This window comes from Sinohyriopsis cumingii, chromosome 12 (genome assembly GCF_028554795.1).
Source record: "Sinohyriopsis cumingii isolate HCF-2022 chromosome 12, ASM2855479v2, whole genome shotgun sequence".
NCBI lineage: Eukaryota > Metazoa > Mollusca > Bivalvia > Unionida > Unionidae > Sinohyriopsis > Sinohyriopsis cumingii.
In genome coordinates, this window is record NC_142972.1 from 9285089 (window position 1) to 9310846 (window position 25758).

Sequence of the window (25758 nt, forward strand, 5' to 3'; positions counted from 1 at the left end):
ATCGAAGCTCCACGGGAATTGTATTTACTTTTATATAATTGTTCACCGGTTAACGATAATACCGTTATAGGAAATTTTAATGATTTTTCCAACTCGGCAACATCCTTAATTGACGCACCTGTATCTTTTACTCGATTACCCCATTCGGTTATTTTTTTTTGTCTGATTGTTGTTAGACCATTTCCCCGAGCCGCGTTTTTAAAGTGTTCCGTTACTCGATCGGCCACACAATTTAATACTGTTGATGTTTTCATCGGGGGTAGTCTGTTTATATCTCCGGCCGTGACTGGATATATTCCGTAAACGACCCCCGACGCCGGGTAAGCCCGAGCGTAATACGGTGTATCGATTCCCGTTAACATTCCCGGTCTAGAATTTCCGCTTAGTAAAACAGTTCTTCCTCGGGCGTCAAGTATAGGATCCCTCTTGTCGCGAATAATCCATCTGGTTTCACCTTCATCAATAATTTTAGTTATAAATTTTATCTGTATATGATACCGCGTTGCGCCGAGACGTCCAATAATAATTCTCGCAATAACATCTGTCATAACGCCGTCATCAACAACATCACCAGAGATAGATCGGTGTGTTGACCAAACATGAGATACACCTTCTTCACGAAACTCTCTCTTAGCTGTTCTAATTTTGTTACTCAACACAAGGTTTTTCGGTCGTCCGCGTATACGAATTAATTCGCGTAACCAATCGAAATCAAATACTCGTGTATTCATTTCTATATATTTAAGGCCAAATAGCATCTAATTAAAAAATTATGGTAATTGTATAATGCCTGAAAACTATTGTTCGTGGAAAGTACTGTCAACGAATCAAATCTGTAATCGAAAGTGTCGAGGAGAGTATTGTGCGAATCACAATCAGAGTATCAAAAGAGGATCCACCGGGTGCGTATCTTGCATGATTTGTGGTATTGCAGTCAGAGGAAAAACCCAATTATGTTTGAGTCACGGAGGGAGAAGTTTTCGAGAACTTGCAAGATACCACCTGCGGAAACATAATCGCGTACTCGGAGTACAAGAATATATAGCAAAGAGACAAATCAATCATTTAGACAAGCAAATTACTTTTTATATAGCATGGAATTCAGAAAACATCCCTTGTACGACAACTACGAATCCTCCGCTGATGGAACAATCAGACACTGCACCCGAGGCAAGCCAGTTGGACGAGCGGTGACTAACACCGGGTATTGCAGATTAACAGTCGGCAAAGACGGTAAATATAAATCTTATTGCTCCCACAGGTTTATTGTTGAGTGTCATCACGGATTAATCCCCGCGGGAAAGGTTGTAGATCACATTAACGGAAATAAAACAGATAACCGTGTGACAAATTTGCGAATTGTTACTCCGCAGGAAAATAGTAAACCACCATTATCGCGAAACCCTCCTCGACCAGTAATCGCTGTTACCGACGACGACGAAATAGAATTTCCGTCAATGAGATCTGCGGCTAAATATTTTGATATACACCCCGCCTCCGTGCACAGAAATATTACCGGGGTAACAAAAACTGTTTACGTACCGAAATATCGCACACGAGTAACCTTTCGTGAACCCGCTGAAGACTCCGATGACAACTTCGATGATGACTCCGAGTCGGAACGGGAGTTCAACGAAGACTCAGAATAAGATTTTAAGGATTATACCTCAGTGATATACACAATTTAAACAAAAAAAAATACTAATATATAATGAATGATAAACTCGTTGATGAACTTTGCGTCGAACTTGATGCAGTTGCTAAACTTCACACAAATGAAATTTTCAACTCGGTTTGGCTGCGAGAACAGTACGATGATGTAGTAGATTCTCGCGTACAAGGATTTAAAACTCATAAAAATGAGTACCGAATAATAAAAACACTTGATACGCAGTTGCGATCTGATATTATTATTGGTCGCGATTTAAAATTGTTTATCGCGGTCGCAAAAAAAATTAAATTTATCCTGACAGAAATAGGAAAAGTATTCGAAAAGGAGAAGGCTGGAAAAGGTCTTTCTGTGCAACTTGATAAACTACTCGAAGAATTGTAAATTTTCAGAAACGCTAGCGTTTCCATAATTGTCGCCGTAATTGTTATCATAATTACCAAATAATTGTTATCGTAATTGCAGTAACAATTTCTGAAATAAAAAAAATTGAGATAAAAATCTGAGATTTTCAAAAATCTATCATTTTATTTTTTTTTTGCCTGTTTTTTTCTACTGGTTATTATTATTATGGTAAAAATTACTCTTACGGAAACCCAAATACAAGAAATAAAATTCGCGCGAGAAATAACCCCGATTCGCGATATTGCACGACAGTATCATATTGGGTACGGTAGAATTTATGATATTTGGCGACAAGATGATCCGGCGTCGGTACGAAATAAAGTTTCATCGAAGGATCTTATAATTCGCCAACTACAACAGCGACTTGATGCGATTCCGAAAGACTTATCTGCGGACAATCAAAAACTGACTGAGGAAATTCAAAGAATTTCTCAGGACAATCAGAGATTGTCTCAAGATAATCAAAAATTGACTGCGGAAATTCAAGGAATTTCTCAGGACAATCAGAGACTGTCTCAAGATAATCAGAGGATGTTTCAAAATAGTCAAAAATTATTAAATCGATCAAAAGAAACTCTTGCGAAATGGGAAGCGGAAAAAAAAAAGATTACTGAAAAAAATCAAAAACTCGTTGCAAAAAATCAGAAATTGTATCAAGACAATCAAAGATTTCTTTGCGAAATTCAAAGATTATCCGGTAAACTACCCCATCAAAAAATCATAAGTAGTAAAACCGTTAATGAAATACTGTCACGGAAGTCTTAAGACTTCCAAATCTTCGATTGAGAAATGCTTCGCATTTCCGAGTGCGTTAACGCGTGAGAAATGCTTTGCATTTCCAGAGGAATCTACGATTCCCAAATCAAAGATTCTCGTAATAGTAAATCGTGTAATTGAGCCGATGTTAGACACGAGTGAGCGTAATTAAGAATCTGACATCGATCACACACAATACTAGTAATAAGCTCTTGCGTTTTCAACTGCTGTAACTGACTTTCTGTCAGTAAAAAATCTTCATTACCGTGATTACCAATTCGGATATTAATACGAGAACCAAAGGCGTCTCCGGGTTTAAAAGCCTGTCTGATTGCTTGTTCGAGAATCTCTTTATCGTAAATAAATACTCGTTTGTGATAATACATTATATATTTTTACTTGTCGATAATTGAAAATTATCAGTGGGAAGTGGCGCGTGAGCGATGTTTACATCGCCGACGATGTTTACATTTACGATTTCACTAGTAGGTGTACCGAGATTGTTTCACCGCGCAGGTCTAACAAATTTCCTCGTTGGTCAGCAAGTTTAAAATTTATCGTTGACAACCACCGATTATTACACCGCAGATAAACGGGATTAATTGGTTCTTGCACAATCAAAAAACCCGGTGGATCTTTTGGTGTAAACGTATACAGGATAAATCCTTGCGTGGCTGTGTTATCATCGGAAACGTTTCCAGCGCTGTAGCTACCGTCAATGATGTCACATACAAGATTAACCGCGACGACATCTGTAATATTTACAATCCCCGGTGAGATGTGTCTGCCATCGGATGCTCTGCTGTTATCATCCTTGAGAATAACCGGCTCTGGTTTTATTTTTGCATACGCGGCAAGAATATCTTTGAAAGATTCCTCGATGAGATCCTGGACTGATTTTCTCAGCGCGGGTGCGTTATATCCGGGAAACTTAAAATCTGAAATCTTATTAATGTCAGTACCAAACCGAATTGCAAAATCTGCTCTGATGTTTTGTCTGAGACCACCATCGGAAACATCCTTGTAATCCAGTACAAGCTGAATTATTTTTTGATTTATAGTTTCTGTCGCGGATGCAAGTTTGTTTAGTTTTTCTACGGTTGCAATAATTTTATTACGAGAACTGATTGTAGAAATGCTTTGCATTTCCCCAGATAGATCATAAATATAATCTCGAAAGTGTTCTCGCAACAGTTCTATCTGTTGGTTATGTGCTTGCGTGATCGGAATAAATAATTCAGTTTGTATATCATCCAACGGGTAATTGAATTTTTCCCCACCGCGCAGAACTTCTATACTCCAAGTATTCTTTGGTATTAAGATACTTTTTCCCGCTAGTAATTGATCTACAAGGAGTAAATAATAACTGTACTCGAGATCGTGCAGTTCTTGTTTATCAGTTTCGAAATCTGATTTCACGGGTGGTGGTAGAACCGGTTTAATCTTTGGGGGTTTTTGTGGCCACCCTAGTACGGACCTAATAGAACTGTTATAAATATCAACTGAGTATCCCGGCGTTGAGATTTCGATGACCGTAGACAGTGTCGGTTCGTGAGCGGTCAGAGATATTTTGGATTCCTTGCCGGTGATTCGTTTTATTTGGCGTTGTATTTCCGCGTTAATTTCCTCGATTTGATAACTTCCAGTTGGCAGTGTAATTTTATCCCATTCCGGAACATCATTAGGTTTGTTTTTCCACGAGAACACAAATGAATTATTCCGCGGCTGACCCGAAAATGGCGCTGACCTGATATTGGGCCAGCTGTGATACACACTGAGCTTCGCCAACGCGATTTCGTTTACGGTAATAGGAGTTCGAAAATTAATACTGAATTCTGGTTTCGTCGACGATACTGAAATCATCGTTGTTTTTACCGGTGTTGTATTTGTAACTATTTGTTGAAGTAATTCCTGCGGTGTTGTCATTATTTATTTGTTTAGTTTTTAAATAATCATTGTACACATCTGACATTAGTTGGAATTCAGAATCTGATATCGACGCGGATTCGCACGATTGTGCGTTTAACGCTGATGATATCATCGATGATAATTTCTGATATGCGGTCGTGGCTGCATTTAATTTTATCATGTAATCGTGTAATTTTGTGACCGCGCACGAGGATATTTTTTTTGCTATGATGCTGAAAACTCCCGCCGCGGACGTTATTGTACAAATCGAGATTGTGACCGCGGCTGTCACCGGAGCTATCGCGGATAGTATTACTCCCGCGGATACCACAATAGCAGATACTGAATAAACCGCGATATCTAATACTGTTATGCGGCGTTTGTATTTTTTTACTTTTTGACTGGTATCATCGATGACAGTTTTTAACTCAGATTGCCACTCACGGACTTGATTATATCGATACAGCTGAGCATCTGGAACCGTTAACGGTTCTCGTGGAAATGTTTCGGATTTTAATGTTGACATTATTATTTAAAATCGCTGGTAATTTTTAATTACCGATAATTTTCAATTACCGGGTATTGCAGCGACGAATTCCAAACACCACCAGTAATTGACTGTGGCTAATCCTTGTGTGGATTCAGGTTGTAGTGTAAAAATTTCTTCAGTTGTTTTGTTTATCACCACAGACGCAACTCGGGAAAAACTGTTAGTTAAATCATACTTGGTAGATATCTTAAATTCCACAGCAGAGATTATTGTCAGTCTATATATTCCAGTGACTGTTGCAGTATGTTTGATAGTCTTGTTTTGTTGTGACCAAGTTGCGAATCCCGATGCGACCGTGAATACAATGTTGGCGATACCCCCAGGAGTAACGTCCGCGGGGACCTTAATTAAACTGGTTTTGTTAACGATCTCAGGAATTCCCGATATTATATTGTTTTGTTTTTGTCTGATATCGTTGATATCGGTTTTAATATCAGCAAGTTTTACATCGACGACTGGAGGAGTCCCAAAGAATTTATCCGCGGATTCACCGATTTTTTGAAAGTTTCTTTGGAGTCTTTTAAAACCGCTCACGTGAACATCATACTCTAACCGCATTGTATTTAGTTTACCGTCGACGATGTCTACATACTGCTTGTTTGACGCATCCTGGTTGGATTCGGGATCCGCTAACGCAGTTATTTTGTTACCGCTGAGGCTAAGTTCTCCGGTCATTACGTCACCGGTTTTTTTTACACATTTATCAACGCCGCTATTAATATTGTCTTTGATGTTCACGATTGATATATTCGAGTCCTTAATGTGGCCATCATCGGTAAATGCGACGAAGTTATCCTTGGACGCGCCAAGAACTCTGCGAATTATGTTACTGATTTTAATATTGCTCGTTCTTAATTTTCCTTGCCGGTCCTGAAAAACAGCAACTTCATCTGGGTCAACTCCAGCTATATCCAAGAGATTATCAACTTCATCTCGGGTCGCATATTTTGAGAGATCAACATCTGTGCTTGATTTAATTCTTCGCGTGGAAGATCTTCCGTAAATATCAACCATTATTCTTGTTACCGTTTTTTAAATGCGTGAGAAATCTCCGATTTCCGAGAAATCTTTGATTAGAAATGTTTTACATTTCCAGAGGTATATTCATGCACGAGTTTATGAGGAGGTATTGCTGGGTTTCTTGAGATTGCATCAAGAACATTTAGAACCTCGTTTCCACAAATGGGCGGATCAATTAATGTTTGTGTTGGTAACGTCGACTGCCACACTGGAATTGAAAATCTGGAAACATACCTGAGAAACTCAACTGGCGGTGCTAGCCCGTACGAATCGAAATAGATAATTCCACGTGGATCGATCGCGTAAGCAACCCAGTGAGTTCCCGGACCGGTTTTGTTGTCGAGATTAATAATTCCAGTTTCTGGATTCCGCGGCCGCGTCGGTAATTGATCTCGCATAAATACACCTCTGAAATGTTTTATACGCAATTTTTTAACAGCATTAAGTAAATCAAAATTGCTCAACGGCGTTAGAATTTTTTTGGATACCATGATGCGGGAGTTCCCGGTAATCTTAACCCGCTTCCCTTTTTTTTGTATCCGTGCCCCGTTGCTTTCTTTAGTGCCATTCCAGCTGCGGTTCCGACTGCACCTAATGCTGCAGCTTTTGCCGCTGCGCCAAGTAATCCTGGAATTGCAGCGGCGAGTATTGGGATGAGAGGAAATATTCCACCGGTTTTAGTCATATCTTTGATAGCTGCAACAGAGAAATCAAGTCGTACACCGGTTTTTGCTTTTAACGCCTTATTGAAACGTTTAAGCTGAGTGGCCGTTAATGACAATTTGTTTGGGCCGTTACCAAGTTGATCTCGTTTTAACGTTATTGATGTCCCGCACACGCTTGCGTTCTTCGACTGCAATTTCTTTGCTTGACCGGAAGTCAAGGTGACATTAACGTGACTGTATGACATTTATATTTCAGAGATTGATCTAATTGTTACATGTTTTCGGAAATCATTACATATTTTTGAAAAATATTACATATTTTCTACGGGAGCGTCAATGATTCTCATTCGTCCACCAACACCTTCAAGCAGCATTGCTTTGTCGGAGAGTATAACCGCGATAGCTCTAAAACCACCAGGAATTGCAGGTATGGCTGGAGGTCCAGCCACTGCAGCAACTGCAGCGGGAAACTCACCAACGTTAGCCCTGAAGTGTATATCAACGACAGATTGTTTTGTTAAATCCAAATGTTCCAACGAAAAGTAATAAATCGGATACAGCGTTGTAAAATCCAACTGTGATATCTGCAAACCCGTGTCAATATTTTGATCACGCCCCATAAATGTCATCAAACGATGATACGCGCGCGCAACTTCATTTCGCTCATAATTTATCAGTATATCCTCGGATGGTTCTTGATGTCCGTTTATTCGCAGCGAAACCTCAGAGACATTAAGTTTGTCAAATATCATATGCGATCGTGCTTGACTATTTACTCGTGCGTTAGCCTGAAGTGCTATAAAAATGTGTCGTGGCGCTGATACACCCTGCTGTGATGAGATATGCCACGTGAATTGTCCAGCACCAGCACCTTGAATAGAATCTGTTGTTGTTGTTAACCATGATATCAGTGATTTACCGCCTGTGTCCATAAAAGAGAGTAATCGTTGCTCTTCAGTGATCGATGGAGACATTACTGGCATCCACAACGCGAGCTTTGATAATATTACTTTACCGGCAGCGACAGCGGGATCATCGTCTCGCCAGATAGCGTCGTTGTCGTCACCCTTTCGCACAAATACAACTGTGTGCTTGGCTCCAAAAATAACCTTTCTGACATTTCTACAGAACCCAAAGATGTGAGACAGTGGAATTGCGCATGAGAATCTCCTTCGTACATCCCCCAACATTAATTGACGCGTCTTAAATCCTAAATTATAATTAGGGTTGGGAAATACTAAATCTTCCACATCGGCAAGAGCAGCAGGAGCAGCACGGTCGTATGGTTGTCTAATAATGCTAGGTCTACCATCTGGTTCATCGTAATTATCCTTAGCAAACATCATAGTCGGACCAGCCGATCTGGTGTAATCATCTGAGTATCGTGCTAATCCGACAATTGTTGTAGCAACGTCAACGTTATCCTGAATCGTTTCAATTTCTTTCCCGTCAATGCTGTATGAGGCACTCCTGAATAGTGCCATGATACCGTTATTAACAAACCCAACTTGGATATTAGCGTCGTATGGTGTATCAGCGGGAACATTTGTTACAAGTTCCCCCGTGACTTCAAGAAATGCTTCAGCGGGCAAGAAATATCTACTTGTGTCCTGAACTTGTAATTCAATTCGCCCTCGCTGATTGGGATTTCTTGCCTCGTAAGAATAATACTGATAATCGCGCACAGATTCATCTTTGAGTGTTGGTGCTTCCATATCGAACGCGGGATCAGATACGCGTTTAAACATTTTATATAAAATTATTGTCTTCTAAAACGAAATCCGCTTCCTGATATCAGGCTCGTATTTATTTGTTCGGGTATTTGGGTTACAAGCTCTGCAAGTTTTTGGTTGGCAGCATCATTTATTACTTTACTGATCCCCGCTGGCATAAGTTCAGTACTGGCCAGTTTCACCGGTGGCGGTGATTTAATAGTTTTTGGTCTGCGAATTAATCGTGTCAATCTGTCTTTGATTGATTGAAATGCCTTCGTGGCGAGATCACCAACACCACCAAGGGCTTTATCTTTGACAACATCAATAGCTTTCATCGACAATTGTTTTGCAATTGGAATCGCCTTAGGGGCTATTCTTGAAAACAAACCAGTAATTGTATCACCGAGACCATCTCCGTAGGTTGCTCTGTAGACTGGTAATCGCGAGTTTACTACGCGGACTTGTAACACGCTAGCGTGTCCGGGTTGAGAATTGTGCACGATCATTTTATTTAATTATTGTTTCTCTAACTTAGTCGCTGTAGTAACCGTCTGCGAGTTCATCAATAAGTCCCCGGTAAACGCCGATATCCATAATTCCGCTCTGAAATAGTCGCTGACAAATATTTGCGGCCTCATTTATAATTTCCCGAGAGTTGTTTCCGGCGCGTCTTCCTCCGATGAGAACTTCCAACCGGGACACATCATTAATGATGTTATCAGGACAGATATGATTGTTATATCCGCGACCAGTGTAACCTTCCCCCGTTTTCTCCTTCTCCTTCTCCTTTTTAAATATTTGTTTTGTGTATGCAGTTAATTCATCAGAAAGAGCCATTATCTTGGAATCTATCTCCTTAGCTTTTTCTCTTTTCCCAGATCCTACATATTTGGTTTTCTTATTCATTAAACTGCGTAATCTTTCTTGTATTTTTCCTCGTTTTTCTTTAAGTGTTTCTATATCTAATTCATACGGAGAAGGAAGTGACTCTCCTACCTCATACTCGACATCAACCGGATCAAACGACGGCGACATTACCGGGTCTGGTTTTGGATCTCGTGGGGGCCATTTTTTACCAGTCAAGTCCTCTATTTGCTTTTCAAATTCTTCCTGTTTTTTTAGATATAGTTGTTTCTCCTTCTCCTCCTGTTCCCGTTCTATTTCTCTGACTCCTCTCGCGATCGATCCCTCTATATCTTTGATATTTTGAGCTGTCAATCTTTGTTTCTCAGTCAGCTCTCTTATTTCTGATTTAACTTCCTTTCTTCTCTTATCCTTTTTTTCTAAATCTCTTAATTGTGCAGCCCGTTTCTTCTGCCTGGCAATTAATTGCTCTAGTCTTTTTTCATTTTCTTCCGATGATGGCCGCTGGGGCAAATAAGGTGGAATATAGATTACCCTATCCGCCTCCTCCTCTTCCTCTTCCTCTTCCAGTTTTGTTGGTGCCGCGGTGGCTTGTGGTTTAGCTATTTTTTTTGGCGCTATTTTTTTATGCCGTTTTGTCTGTCGCATTTGGACGGTAAATCGATCCGATCCTGACATATACTCTCGATAAAATACATCAGCAGTATCTATCCGTTCAATGTTACGTTTTAGTTTATAAACCCCATCGAGAAATTGTTTTTTAGATATCTTTTGATTAGGATCTTTCATAACAGCTTCTCGATTGTGATAAGCCCTAGCAACTTCAGCGCCAAAATTAATTATTTCATCTCTGGTCGCGACTGAAAAATTTTTAATGTCATTCACAAACCATTCAACGAAATCCGTTTTATAATTAAATCCTTTGATCGGTTTTGGTGGAGCCTGTTTAAATCCTTCTATCGCCTGAAGAAGACTTTTCTGCGGCGCATCAGGATCAGGGGTTCCTATGATAGCAGTTGTAATCGCTTTGGTAGTTGCTGTTACAGGTTTGAATAATTCCTCCGCAGATTCTGCAAAAACTTCCCGAGATTCTTGTCGCTGCTGTAATTTTTGTCTGACGGAATCTCGGACAGGAAGAAATTTCTGAATTGCACTAAGACGTTCTCGAGCTAGTTTAGTCGTAAGTGCTTCTCCAATATTTGCCATTATTTATTTGTCAATGATTTAATTTCCCGTGGCGGCAAAGCATTTCTTGACAATAAACCTGCACGACCCGCGGACACGATATCGCGTCGGCCTCGATACAATTTTTGCAGCGTAAATTATTTCTTGGCGCGTTAACGCGCTCGGAAATGCGAAGCATTTTACGCGTGTTTTTATGTAAGACCGTAGAAGGGTTTATTTCATCAAAATAGGGTTCTATCAAGGAATAATTGTTGTAGAACAGTTATTTTTCTATTTAGTTTTGGTCTGTTCCCCCCCCCTGCTGCTCATGATTTCGCTAATTTCGGACTTATTTACACTGAAATTTAAAGTTACCCCCCCCCTTCTTTTCTACATGAAGTGTTTACTTGAGCTCTGTTTATGTCAGACCATTTTTAACCGGTCAGCGCACGCGTCCACTCTATGCGCATGTCGGATAGTCCGGTGGCGGCGCGTGTATACATTTCATTTTATATATGCTTTTCGACCGGTCCAGGGTCGGGTGGGGCGAAATAGCTGTTTGCGGTTGTTGAAGGTAGTACAGTCGCCATTGCTTGGCGTTAGACCAGTCCTGTGTGGTTACAGAGTTACTATATCGAGACGATACGATCGTCTGGTTTGTTTTGGGCGTACAAGAAGGTAAAAAATTAAGCTTGGCCCCATTAATTACATGATTTATCAAATTATTTCATACTTTCCTAATTTCTTCCTAATTTCCTTCCTAAATTTAGTCTCCATCCACCTAAAACACACCCTTAATTTGTAGTTGCTTATTTAACTAATTATTTACTTTAAATAAACCTTATTATTTTCATTCGAATTTCATCTTTGCTTCTTGATTTCAGTAAGTAATAACTTTACTTTAATAAAATAAGCTATCTTTCTTTCTCTTCTATCTGTCGTTCAACTTTTAGAACTTTCTGTCTTACTTTCCATCTCTTTCTCTCCGATAACTAAATTATATCACCGAATACCCTTTTATTAGAAACGAACCTGGGTTAGAATAAATGAAATAAGTGGGGACTATTTCAAGGCTTCACTCTGTCCGTTCGTCCATTATCTTCGCTGGTGTGCATCAGCCCCCACCCCCCTTCCCCATCAAGCGGAGAAAGCCCTATTTAGATTTTGTAAAGAACTGTCCCGGTTACAATGGCAGAGTACCGCAGGTCACGAGAGCAGCTTAAGTGCCTTTCACTGTATCAACTAGGTCAACAAAATAGTTGAGGTTGGCAACAATAGTTTGGACAAAATGTATGACAATGAATAATTCGGTGTAGTTGCAAAATTAAACAAACGAGAGAGAGAGAGAGAGAGAGCCCTTGCCCCATGCTTTTTAATTCCTAAGAGACATTCCAGAGTGTAAATCATCTAAAATAACTTAAAATCCATTTTAGCTTCCGAGTTTGAAACATTTTCTGTGGAATATTTTTGTAAGGAGAAAGTTAAAGTGGAGGACTTTTGATATATCTATTAAAATTACAAAGAAATCGAATGCATTTAGTAAATCTGAGGATAAAACTGACGAACATTTGCAGCGCCCTGGTAGACGTATCACAGAGAACATCATATGTTTTGATTGTGATGTTAATTTACAATACATATATCTTGTGACATGGTTAGACCGTTTCAAAATTGAGGCTCCAAAGGGAACTGTATAATCACGTATTACATTTTTGCGACTGTTCAGGCAGACAATAAACAGAAGACAATAAAACAATATTGTAACATTGTTTAGAATTTTCTTGTTTAAATATACCCAAATGAATCTTACAAATTCTAGTCCTTTTCATACTTCCAGCCTGGAACGACTTTACAAGTTAAAATATTAAATAATAACAATAATAATAATAATAATACTAATTAGGACTTTGTATAGCACCTAATCTTTAGAAGCTCTATGCGCTTTACTACATTAGACAACACCTATAAGATAAAAAACATTTTTTTTAAAACATGCTGAGAATATTTAAGGTAGGAAACATTATTAGGTCTTTAAGTTTGTTCTTGCAGTCAAAATAAGTGAGTTTTTAGAGCCCTCTTGATGTGATCACTGTGTCTATGTGTTCGGGAATGATTTATTACTATACATTCTAATTTATACAAGAATGCCAACACAGTTTGTAATTTTAAGAAATGCAGTTAAATTAGGTGAAAATGGCAGCTATCAGCGCTGGGGATGATGGGAGAGCAATACGCTGTCGCACTCGAACTTTCTTTGATATAGTTCTGATTTCTGCAGAACTTTTGAACTTTTGGAAGAAGATAAGATACCTTGCTCTTGAATTATTCGGCATCAAGTAGGCCTAGCATAATTGCATTCCGTTTACTTTCTGTAAAGAAAGTGCAAACTTATGTATTTCTCCGCCAATCCGCAGTCAAGCATGGATTATGATTAAATATGTTATATTTTGGAGAAGTCTATAAAACTTGGTGTAGCATTCCCCGTCCGCGATAGTTAGCTAGAAAGAGATACATGTATACATATGTATGTATGTTTACAAATAAATAAAATTACTTACCTTCTGTCCTGTCTTTTAAATAAATACGCCCACTGTTTTTTGTTGTTGTTTTTTTTTTTTTGGGGGGGGGGGGGAAAGTGGTTCTATGTATAATCAAAAGCTGTATTATCGCGGGTTCTATATTATCGCGGCAAACGGGATTTCCAGAATAATTTTGCACACGCGACGCCTAGCGGCTGTTTACCTAAGTAACGTTCTAGAAAAGAGATTACGCAGATCGTTTACAACACAATTTCATCAAAATGTCAAAATTTTTGGTAAGTATACTTTGAAAACCCGGGAACGCACAATAGTGCAGAGTGTCTGTAATTTTGTGAATGTTACAGATCATGTAACTAGTGAAATGTGTCGACTTATAAGCTGAAATAATTCAAAATAGCCTAGAGTTTGAGAAGATTAAATTGGGCAATTGATAAATAAACGAAAGAAAATGAATTTTTTGTGGGGGCCCGCTTTAATTGAAACTTGTAGGTCACGAACTGTTACGGAAGCCTCACGTGACCACAAAAACGTATACGTCATCTTCGTCCAGTGGGCGGGTTATGAGTCACGTGCTTGTAATTTAAATATCTACTATAAACAAAAATGGCGGACACACGTGAGAGTCAAAAACGTCAAGGTCGCCCGCGCTTGTCGCTTTCCGTGAAGAAACGTCGAAAAACTGTCAGAGAAACCGAACGGGACTTATCAAGGATTTTTCTTGGGGACCAGTTTGTTCGATGTAGAGCATTGATGTAAGAGTTAGGACTGGCATCAGACACTGAAATGGCGAAGTTGTTGTTGGACAGGTAAGCCAATGCCTGTGTTATATGGTGATACATATTAGTTTCCCCAGAATCAAGTGACTGTGATGTCTATGTATAAGTGTTCTCCATTTTTCATATCTTGTTCCTACTGTATGTTTGAAAGCACACTGTTTTATTAATACAATGTTTGCACAAGGACTTGCTTTGTAATATGCCCAAAATAGATGTGATCGGCTGATCAATATTTCACTCGGCGACTGCATTGTGTGTATTGTATGTTGGGGTGGAATACATGTATATTTTTTATTTTTTATAACAGCGTGCTCATAAAGGTCATTTTGTACACCTGTCAATTAACTTCGTGACAGTTTTCTTTTATAAATTCGGCGAGGGAACTTAGATACATTTACAAGCGTTATCATTATTTATATCATATCTATCCCTCTCTCTCTCTCTCACCCACCCCCCTTTGGTTAATGTGACATGCACATTACTTGCATAAAAGTTTAATACCCTTATCAAGTAAACGTGATGGAACAAATAATAAGATTTTATTGTACATCTTTCAACTACTAGTAAATCTGTTATAAAGCACTGTATTGACTACAGTTACAAAAGGATCTCTAGTCATGATAGGAAAGGATGTTGTAGTGCTACCAGAATATATGGCTGGCAGATTGTTATCAGTTAAAGTTTTGAGCTGCAGTCAAGTTAGTTTTAGTGATGTGAACTTTTTTTATAGATTTATTATTATGTATTCTTGCTTAAATGAAGTATTTCAGTTCTAAGTTTTTAACACAGTGCACAAAGAAACAGATTTAAAACATAACTTATAATACAAATGAATATTTAATTCATATTTTAAGTTACAAAGTTACAAAAAATATAGGAAAAGATGAACCCAAGCATACTGAACCGATGGCCAGTACATTTTCATGCTTCACATCAACACCTGGCCAAGTGCTTTTGCAACATACTGAGAGAATGGAGACACCTTCAGTACCTGAAGTATCTGCTATTGAATCAGAAAGGTAAAAACGACCAATTTCTTGCAGATTTTTTTCATGGGTGGGTGGGGGTTGTCTTACAATCGTCATTCTGCTGAAAACAATGATGTAACAAATGCAATGCTGATAAAAGACATTATTATAACTGCCAGCAGGTTGAGTTCCCACTTCATGCTTTTCTTAGTTTGAGTTCGAAAAAACCCCTTGAATTTCACTTTCTCAGAAGTGGGGTTGGGTATTTCAACTACGCCACATGATGCATAGAAAAAGGCATCATTTGAAATGTCATTGTTTTGGTTATGCTAAAAAGTTCCAGTATACTGTGCTGGCTAACCCAATAATCACAGCTGGATTTTTTTCCCACTCAATACTTAGAGGACCAGTGATTGTATATTGAAACTGTGTCTACATGCTTCATACGCTTTCTTTATGCCATTTCCCATTTATACATTTATCTATGTCCCACATGCAGTTCTTGCTAACACCCTCTTCCCATCTATCCACTTAGCTCATGATGAATGCACATAAGACATATTCAATTTAAAAACAAAATACTGAGATAACAGTTGAAGTTTGTTTTTGGAAACCACTGGCAGTTCATTAAACTTTATTCATTAGGACTGGTGATACAACTTATTTGGGATTTAATTTACAATACTGTAAGTTCTTTTTAAATTTCATTTTTTATTCTTGGGAATTAAATGACTTGTTGGTTTTCACTCTTTATTGTTATAAAACTTTTGGAATTGAAAAAGCTGTTTCTGTTTTGATGATTGGTCTTCATGCATTTTTAACTTTATTGCATCTACCTACTTTTCAAGGTTGCCAAACAAATGGATAATATGGCTTTATTACAATGGTCCCAAGACATGAACCAGTTTTGGTTTTCATGCAAGACTGCTAGCAGCTATGGACAATTTTTTGTGAGTTTTCAGTCCTTTTATTTGAAACATATATGTAAACATTTGCTATTGTATACTTTTGTATGAAATCAAAATTACAGTGCAAAATCCTTATCTTCTGATTTCTTTTAATGTATTTTTTTATCCATATATATTCATCACCAAATCTTCTAGGTATGTAGTTTATTAAAAGTAATTTATTTGAAATGTCAGAGTAATGTGGAATATTGAAGGAACAATGATCTGAGGAAAATTTGAATACTGCTACACTAACTGTTAGCCAGTTCTACAATGTAGCTTTCGCTTTATGATATAAATCAAGTTGTCTTATCAATATGGGGTCACCATGACAAAAGAGACCAGCTTTAGGTGCTAAAGGTACTGATTGTGGCATTCTTTCAGAGTATCTTGAGCAGTGTCCTAAATCACATCACCAATACACATGAGTAGATCCTCTCACATGGCCAAGGCATTAATAAATGTCTTCATGAACCTTACCTGGAGAATGAAGAGCTGACAAAGCTTTGGCTTGATGAAGATGATCCCAAGAAGGAAGCCAAGTGCTGAAAACCTTGGCACAGGTGCTCTTGGACCAAAGGTTCCTAAATAGTGGAGTATTACTTAAATTTCAGGTATGCCATTTCTGGATTGCAACAATTGCATGGTATTGAAAAGAAAAATGTGAAGACCACTTTAAATATTTTTATTCTCAACTAAATAATACATTACTGTACATATTTACTATTTGAAGATCTGAATAAGTTAGAATTCATAAGATGTGTGCACATGATACATGTATAGTGACTCTCCTTCTCAAGTCTTTGGTAATTTCAGGTATAATACATGCACATCAGGTATAAGCAATTCCATGACACTCTATCAATAAACACTTCAGTAAAGATTTTATGTATGCAAAAATTACCAACAGTAATGATTATTTAATAACTGTATTAATCTGTTAGCAGATTGCAAATAACACATGTTACAAGATACATGTTTTTGATAATTGCAAAAGCACTGCTGAGCTTGAAGTTTTTCATCAGCAGATCATGATGTACAGTGCCAAGAGATTTTCATACATCCCTCCTGTGTACAGGATTAGGAATGAGCTAGCTGCTTTGGATCACAATATCCATAGTGGCTGAGGTGTAATGAGAAACAAAGATGGGGAGATAGTGTAAGCTTGTTTCACTACAGGACATTAGAATTAATTTTATGTATTGATTGTGCATTATGATCCCTGCCTGGAGATCAGATGAATGGAGTATTATTCACATGTACAAGTCATGAAAACTTTGTATTAGATACAAGTCATTTTGCAACAATCGGCACACATTTATATTTGTGGTAAGGAATCTTAATATTTTCATGCATACAGATCTTGTAATTAGTATTGTTATCATTCTAGTGGATATTTATTTTGATTTGAGCAATGCAAGTCTAATAATTAGATCCAGTAATATGTATAGCACTTTCCCAGGGACTGACACACTTTTTTAAGGATATATGGGGGTTTATGGAATATCCTCAGGACGTTTGGGGTAGATGCTGTCATCATGATGATTACTAGCTAATACCTGTTCATGAAAACATGTTGCTTTCTGAAGGAATGGGCAAAAATGCATCCTGTCTCACATAGTATTTTGTGGATAGAACAAATAAGAACAAAAACAACCCCTCAACAACTCCTTCTTGGGAACTGATCATGAGGCTCTAATATTGGGTAAAAAGTTAATATGGGTTAGCATGGGGATGCTTGTCACACATGTTAAGAAAATAAATATTTCTTTAAAACAGGCATCGATGTTACAACAAAAAGAGCGGCAGATGGTCCGTCTACCCTTGCAAGGAAAAGAAAACATCCCCACATTAGGGAGTTGTAAAGAAAGCCCTCATCTGTCAACTTGAGGGAAAGCAGGGTATGCAGAGGAGAAGAGAACTAAAGGAAAATGATCCTAGGAGAATTTGTAGAAACCTGGCACCTCAAGAACCACCATCAGAAACAGCAAGAGGGAATTACATGTCTCTGTCCAGACCCCAGCCTTCCATGTTGCCGAACTGCCTATAGGTAGCATGACTGCTGGCACTCATCAAGTCAACTTTATCATTGACGACAAGAACATTTCATCTGTACATCCTGGGCAAGGCATGTACAGCCTCATCAAGGATTAGATCTTGAAAAATCTGAAAAATTATTCCAATTGTAATATGCTATTTCTAAAATGTAAAAAAATATATTTTAAGAAATAATAGGAACATGCGCTTATTCAAATGTTATTCATCTTCGATCAGCAAATTCCACTGTGAAATACACGTGAATCAAAACTGCACATGGCTTTTATTTTGACATGAACACTGAGAGTTCCATCGCAACTAGAACTGATAGTTTATGTTAAGATGGACAGCTCAAAGTTTTTGGGGAGCATTTCTAGAAGTCGGAGACTCCTGCATTGGGATCAAATAGGAATGGCTGATTGCAGCTTAGATTTGGCTAGTATAGTGAGGTACCCACACTGAAATCAGGTAATGAAAAGAATCTACTCGATGAGTATCAATTGTAAATTAAAACAAAGTCCTTATCATTTGCATATGTATGCATGTCTGTTTTTGGACGGCTTACAATTTTAAAATTCTTTCATAGAGGTTGCAAAAAAATAACATTTACAACAATCATGTATGTACATCAATTATCAATCTTTGAGAGTCCACCTTGGAAATGGAATTCATTGTAGATGTTGTATTGTAAGAGTAACTATCAAAGTTTTAATTCTGTTTGTAAATTGATGCAGTATTTTGATTTTATTGGTACAAAGTGCAAGTTGTACATTCATAGGCATGTGCTACACATATCCTGTATACAGAAAGAGGTTTTCTGTAATGTAGCCAACATACCTGTCAAGTTATTCATACCTTTTGTGATATACATTTTGTACATAAAAATTTTAAGCTTTGGCAATAACACGCTCAAGGAATATATAAAAGTTATTGAAAGAATTAAAGAAATTTCAAAATTGCCATTGAATCGAGTAAATCTGTTATACAGAAATCATTTGCAGTAGTCACCAGTTCAAAGGTGGAAACATTGAATACCAAGCAGACTGGGAAATTAAAATTCTTACCCAAAAATGTTAGATCAGATATGAAGAAGAAAAAAAAGTTTCTTGCAAGCCTTCATGTCAGTCTAAATTCTGGATAAATAAAACAATTTAGGATTATTAAGTCCTTATGTTTATCATGATATTGCATATATAGTATTATCTTAACATATTTTGGGGCTTTAGAAATACACATTAAGGCATGCATCATATTTAAAACATAAGAATAAAAGTGTAGTACAGTAAAACCTGTCTTGAAAGACCACTGTTATGTGAGACCACCTGTCTTGAGAGACCATATTCTCAATAAACAAATTTAATGATTATATTGTGTTATGACCTGTTATGAGAGACCATCTGTCTTGAGAGACTATAATTTTATGGCAGAAGGGGTGGTCTTTCAAGACAGGTTCTACTGTATTTATTTCACAAGACTTAAATGGCTATATGAATTCTGTACATGTCTAATTTTAAAAAAAAAACTGCAATCTAGTCAGGTCTAATTGCTGAACTCCAAAGTAAGATTGTATAGACTTTTTGTTACCATTTTGTATTTAAAAAAAATTAAACTAATAAATGTATTACTTAAGTTGGTTTATTAATTAAATTGAAAAAAGAGCAAGTTGACCTTTAGGCCCTCATACAAAGGAATTTATCTATTTTAAGTGTAACTCTGAAGCCGCTGTATATGTTGGTTTGGAAGAAGGAAATAGAGTTGGCATTTCTAATATCAACTGGAATACTATTCAAGAGCAAAGTTCCAGAGTTATGGAAACATTTTTTGAATAATTCCTTATTTGGTTTGGGAATTGTATACTGTTTGGTAGACATGGATCACAGTTGTGGAGTATTACCAGGTAGCCTATATTTGAACAGTGATTGTAAATATCCAGGAGCACTATTATTGGATATCATGTACATTAATTTGGCTTTTCTCAACCGGATTCAGTCTTTAATAGGTAATAATTTTAACTTACCAGCTAAAATTTTCTTTGCTTACTTTCTGGATTGATATAGCCTGAAGGCACTTGCTTTAAGATGTGCCAGCTTTGCTATGATTTCTTCATCTGAATTACCCCACACTGTGTTACAGTAGTCTAAATAGGGTTGTATGTAACTGTCATAAAATAGTTTTCTGTACCTTATCCTACTGAAAAGCCATAAACTTGAATTAACTTTTTTACTGACATGTTCAGTCCATGATAGGTTATTATCAACCAAAACACCAAGTAGTCTATCATGACAAACCATTTGCAAATTTGTATCCTTCCATGTCAGACATAGTTCATCACTACCAAGATTTGTTCTTTTTTGCCATGTTGAGATAAGTAATATTTTAGTTCTTCCAGTATTTACCACTATGGCATTGCATGTGCACCAGTTGTCCAGTTTGTTTAGGGCATTCTGTAAATAAATTTATAGTTTGTGCTTTGTGTTTTGGATGTCTGACAGTGTTGTGTCATCTGCATAGAGATCTGTAGATGAAATTGAGTCCCTTCGTAAAAAGTGGTAGGCCATTAATAAATAGTATCAATAGTAATGGACCTGAAATTGAACCTTGTGGTACTCCATATCTAATTGTTCCAGGTTCCAACAGAACATTATTTATATAAACATGTTGTGTTCTCTCACTTAAGTCTGAAGTAAACCATCTAATTGTGCTTTCATCACATTGGTTGACTTTCAGTTTCTTAAAAGAATTTCATGTACACCAACCCATAAACTTTCCTAAATCTACAAACAGAGATCCTATTATTCAACTTTGATCAAGTGGTTGAAGCCATTTATCAGTTAGAGAGATCAAGTCAGTCTCACATGAATGTTTCTGTCTAAAGCCTGATTGAATAGGGTGTAACAGCAACTGTTTTGTTAAATATGACATGAACGAGTTATGGACATGTTTTTCAATCAATTTTGACAAGTTTTGGTTGTATTGAAATTGGCTGGTAGTTATCAGCATCATTCTTAGAACCAGATTTGTGCATAGGCATTACTTTTGCAGTTTTCCATATTTTTTGGGGACAGATGAGGTTGCAATATTTAAATTGATTATGAATGTTATGCTATCTAAAATAGCTGAGGCAGAAGTTTTAATGAGTGGTGGACCAATCTGATCAAGTCCTGTAGCTTTCTTGATATCAAGTTTACTGAGACATTTTTTAGCAGGTTTTTTTATACCTGTGGGAACCGCTCCGGTGGCCTAGTGGTTAGAGCGTCCGCCTTGGATGCTGGAGGTCGTGGGTTCGATCCCTGGCCGAGTAATACCAAAGACTTACAAAAACGGTACTAACAGCTGCCTTGCTTGGCAGTCAGCATTAAGAGGTTAGTGTTAGGACTGGTCGGCCTGGTGTCAGGATAATGTGACTGGGTGGGACATCATGCTACATGTCTGTGGCATGATGCCCCAGTGCTAGACATCACTATAAACTGCCACACTGCAGACATCGTAGCGATATGACTGAAAAATTGTTAAAGCTACGTTAAAAATCCAAATCACATCACATATACCTGTGGGATAGAGAAACATACCTCGTTAGGGATTTTTTCAGTTCATTATAGTTGTTTTCTATCACTGGTTCTTTTAACTTAGTGGTAACGTTAGTGAAACAAAATCACTCAAAACATTTGCAATGTCAGTGTCATTAGTAACTTTTGTGTCATTTACCAGAAGTGAGTGAATTTTATTCGTCTGATCAGTGAAGACTTTCCAAATGGAGTTTGTGTTGCTCTTTGTGTTTTCAAGCATTGATTGAAAAAAAGTTATTTTTTTGCCTTTTCATTCTTACTTGTTATGTTATTTCCCCATACTTGATATTGTGCATGGTTTCCCATAGCCTTCAATTGGTCTAGTGTCTTCATAGTATCTAGAATTTCAGTAGTAAATCAGTTAGGTTGGATTTCATACTTTACTCAATGTACTTTTAGCGGTGCATGCTTAGAGACTACATTCATAAATCGGTCCACACTTTAAGAGCTTAACATATGTCATCAAAATTTGGATACTATTCCATGGAACTTTATTTAGGTCTTCTTGAAATTGTTATTTACTTCAATTTTGGAAAGATCTGTAAGTGATAGTTTTGTATGTATTTTTCCTATTTCTGTTGCATTTAACCTTTGTTGTCAAAAAAGTAGGATAGTGGTCACTAAGACCAACATTTGGTACATTAACATAAGCCACATTGTTTGGTAGGTTGGTATAAATGTGATCAATAAGAGTGCTTGATATTTCTGTTACACTCGTGGGCTCATTTACCAGCTGGACTAGGCCTAATGATTCAAAAAATTCCATCCAATTACTCCTTATTTGAGTATTGAGTAGGTCCTAATTTACACTGCTGAGTATATATATTTCTTTCTCCTGTGCATGAACATTTTCTATTTGTTTCAAAGAGTTATCATTCCAAATTGCTTTGGAGGAAGGTGACCTATAAATGAAACCAACTAGGAATGATTCTGCATTATTTTGAGAAATTTTCACCCAAATACTTTCAATTTCATGTGACCCCAAGTCAAGTCGCCTTTCTGCATTTACATCTTGTAATGTATACAAGACCCCCCCCGCTGTCTCTCTGTCCCTGCATAATGGTTTATTGAAGCCTTGACAGTGAAATAGATTATCATTGTGGCTAGCATTTAATTTGGTTTCAGTGAGTCCTAAAACATGTATATTATTTTCCTTGGAAGACAACATTAACTTAATCTGTTCTATTTTTTCCACTATACCTTGTACATTTAAGTGACCCATGTTAAAACCTTTTGTATTTAGTTTCATATCAATTATATGTATTTCATCATGCAATGGGGTACTCTATGAGATTATCTCCATAATACTTTTACCATTTTGGTATTATATAAGGTGGCCATATAAATGAGGTGGCCTCTGTATTTTCTATGGTATCTGTGCATAGTCTTCCTTTATCAAATCATATTGGGGGGGGGGTGTTGAGTAGCAACAAAAACTAAAGCAGTTTAAACATACATTGTTTGGTAAAATAACTAATCCTTTATTACAAGTATGCATTTTCTAAGTTGTGCAAAACACTACCGACATAGATATCAGAGTTTTTGCCAAGTTACTTAGTACCAAACATTTTTCAATATCTATCAATACTTGTTTTGCAAGATATAAATAAACAATTACCCTCATTCTTGTCTGCCTTGTCTGAACTATGTGTAGAGCTTGGTCAGCTCAGTTTTTAGGCTGCACAGCATGTCTTCCTCCTCTCCCTCATCTGGTTTTTCAACTTCTTGCTCCATGCCTCATCCTTCCTCTCCCTCTTCCTCTTAAAGGTCGCTCTAGAATTGAGCTTGAAAGTGAGCTGATTTAAGTCTAATGAATTTTAATACGTAAATGTATTTCATAATTTGACAACTAATATATTCATGATTACTTATCAAACTTATAGGAATATAGTGCTAACTTTGGATAAGAAATTAATACATGAGAGGTTGTGATTTGATGGAAGTTTTTTTTGGGCTGGATCAGGTCAAGCGTTGGGTAGGGTGGGGATCCAAAATTTAAAAATGGCCCCTATTTTCCTCGAATGTGCACCAAAGCAAAGTCTATGTGTCTATTTACTCAGTGTGCACAATACCCAATAAATATGTGCAAGAATAAAGCTGTGGTCAAACTTAAGCTGACAAGTGACTGTACGTTTGTGTGTGTGTACTTTTTTATGATCTCGCCCTGAGTTTTGAACCTGGATTCCATATTCTAGTCGCATATTTTTTTTTAAAAAAAAAGCTTATTTAAAACCTTGTGTATGTAAAGTATTAACTTTGAGAAGCACACAACTTCTTTTCCGCTTTGTTTGAAACGTCAGAAAGATGGGTGTTAGGGGTTCACTGGTGACAATCTGGTTAGAATTTATAAATTGATTAATGAAATTACTCAATTTTGAGCATTTTTAAATATCCCTGATGCTTTTCGTTTATAAAATTGACTGGTGGGGACGTGAGGGAGTACGAATTCTACTGGGCAAGAAATAGAGTGAGTACCTGTGGGTTTTTGCAATACTGTGCAGAGCACGTCGATTTAAATTATTCTCGTACCACAAAAACTTTGAAATATAACAATAAAAGTAGTTCATCATACATTTCATTGTTCCTCTCAAAATTAAAATTAGAATAGAAAAGGATAAGAAGAAAAGAACGAGAACAAAGAAGATCGTACTCACCGTTGTTGACATTTTGGGCGGTCTCGTAGCGTGGTTGTGTTTTACGTCATTATCTTCAGTGTTTACAATGTGGCCTATAATTATGCAAATTATAGTCACCGGAATTATGTGTTACTCATTCGGGATCTGCCGATCACTGCCGATCGGGATTTCAACATGGAGACGATAGATTCGTTACTCTATGTACGAAGATTTCAGAGAGCTCGTATTTCATAACGAGAACCCCTATGTACTTGATATTACCCCAGAAATGCATTTTAAATAGTATTTAATCAGTTGATATACATAAATATCCCAACATTTTTGCAAGAAAATTCACCCTCAGCTGCACTATTGTGCCTTGTACATGCAATATCAGTTTCTTGCATACATAAAATATCCCACGATGAGTATTTTAATTTAACCACAAACCAGTCAATTCCTTATTACAGCTGACTTTGCTGAAAATTTCGATCCGCCTTATTGTTTCAGACTACAAACCTTAAAATGTTGAAATTATCAAGGCCTTCAACTCCGTCTCTTGTAATACGACGCAATACATGTCAGTATGACTAAAACACGCAATGGAAGTAACGTACGTAACGGAAATCAACAAAACTATATGTTAACACTGTTTCGTCACTGTTTTAACTAGATAAGTATTCTGGTGTAAAATTGGTGTCAACAAATAAAAATGAATACTTTTTTTTAAATTATAGTTCAAATTTACTCGAAGACCGACCTGCTACGCAATTGAAATCATTATACGCAATGGAAATTATTATACACAGTGGAAATCATTATACGTAATGGAGAGTGTGTGTGTGTGTGTGTGTGTGTGTGTGTGTGTGTGATTAGGATTCTTAACGTAGCTTTAACGATTTTCCAGTCATATCTCTACGATGTCTTCAGTGTGGCAGTTTATAGTGATGTCTAGCACTGGGGCATCATGCCGCAGACATGTAGGATGATGTCACATTATCCTGACACCAGGCCGACCAGTCCTAACACTAACCTCTTGATGAGCCCAAGTGTACGGATCTAACACCCACTGGTTACTCCATCAAGTCGTTTCCCCCGTAATTCTCGCGGAGATGGAATTGCTGTCATCACAAAGAACTCCATGCTAAAACGTCTGAACTACACCACAACATTCAATTTCGTCCATACATCGTTTGAACTAGTCCAAACCACACTCACACTGGAGCAAAGGTCAGTACATTTTTTCTGCCTATACCGCCCTCCTCCTAGTAGAAAAAACAAGCTAGCTGACTCTCTCTGTTTTAAGCAGTTTCCGAATCTCCTGGACTATGGAAATTCGATAGGTGGCAACCTAATTGTTCTTGGAGATTTCAACTTTGACTGTCCCGGAAACTCAAATACATAAAAACTCCTAGATTCCATTAATGTTTTCAACCTCAAACAGTCAGTTAACCAACCCACCCATAAACATGGTCACATTTTAGACTGGATTCTTCATAGACCTGATGATAACCTTCTTCGGTCCTCCCTGGTATCCCATGACCTTGCATCAGATCACCTCTGCATTTTATGCCATCTTGACGTATCAGTCCC

At 37.4% G+C, this 25758-nt stretch overlaps 1 protein-coding gene across 2 annotated transcripts in view; it reads right to left on the reverse strand.

The window, feature by feature from the left end:
• LOC149785985 (uncharacterized) overlaps window positions 1-24737 on the reverse strand; it is a 104650-nt gene extending 79913 nt beyond the window's left edge. For both annotated transcript variants that reach the window (XR_016424852.1, XM_089976251.1), the window contains exon 1: window positions 24685-24737. The gene's annotated coding sequence lies outside the window, so the exon portion shown is untranslated. The remainder of the gene's footprint in view (window positions 1-24684) is intronic.
• Window positions 24738-25758: the final 1021 nt, after the last annotated feature.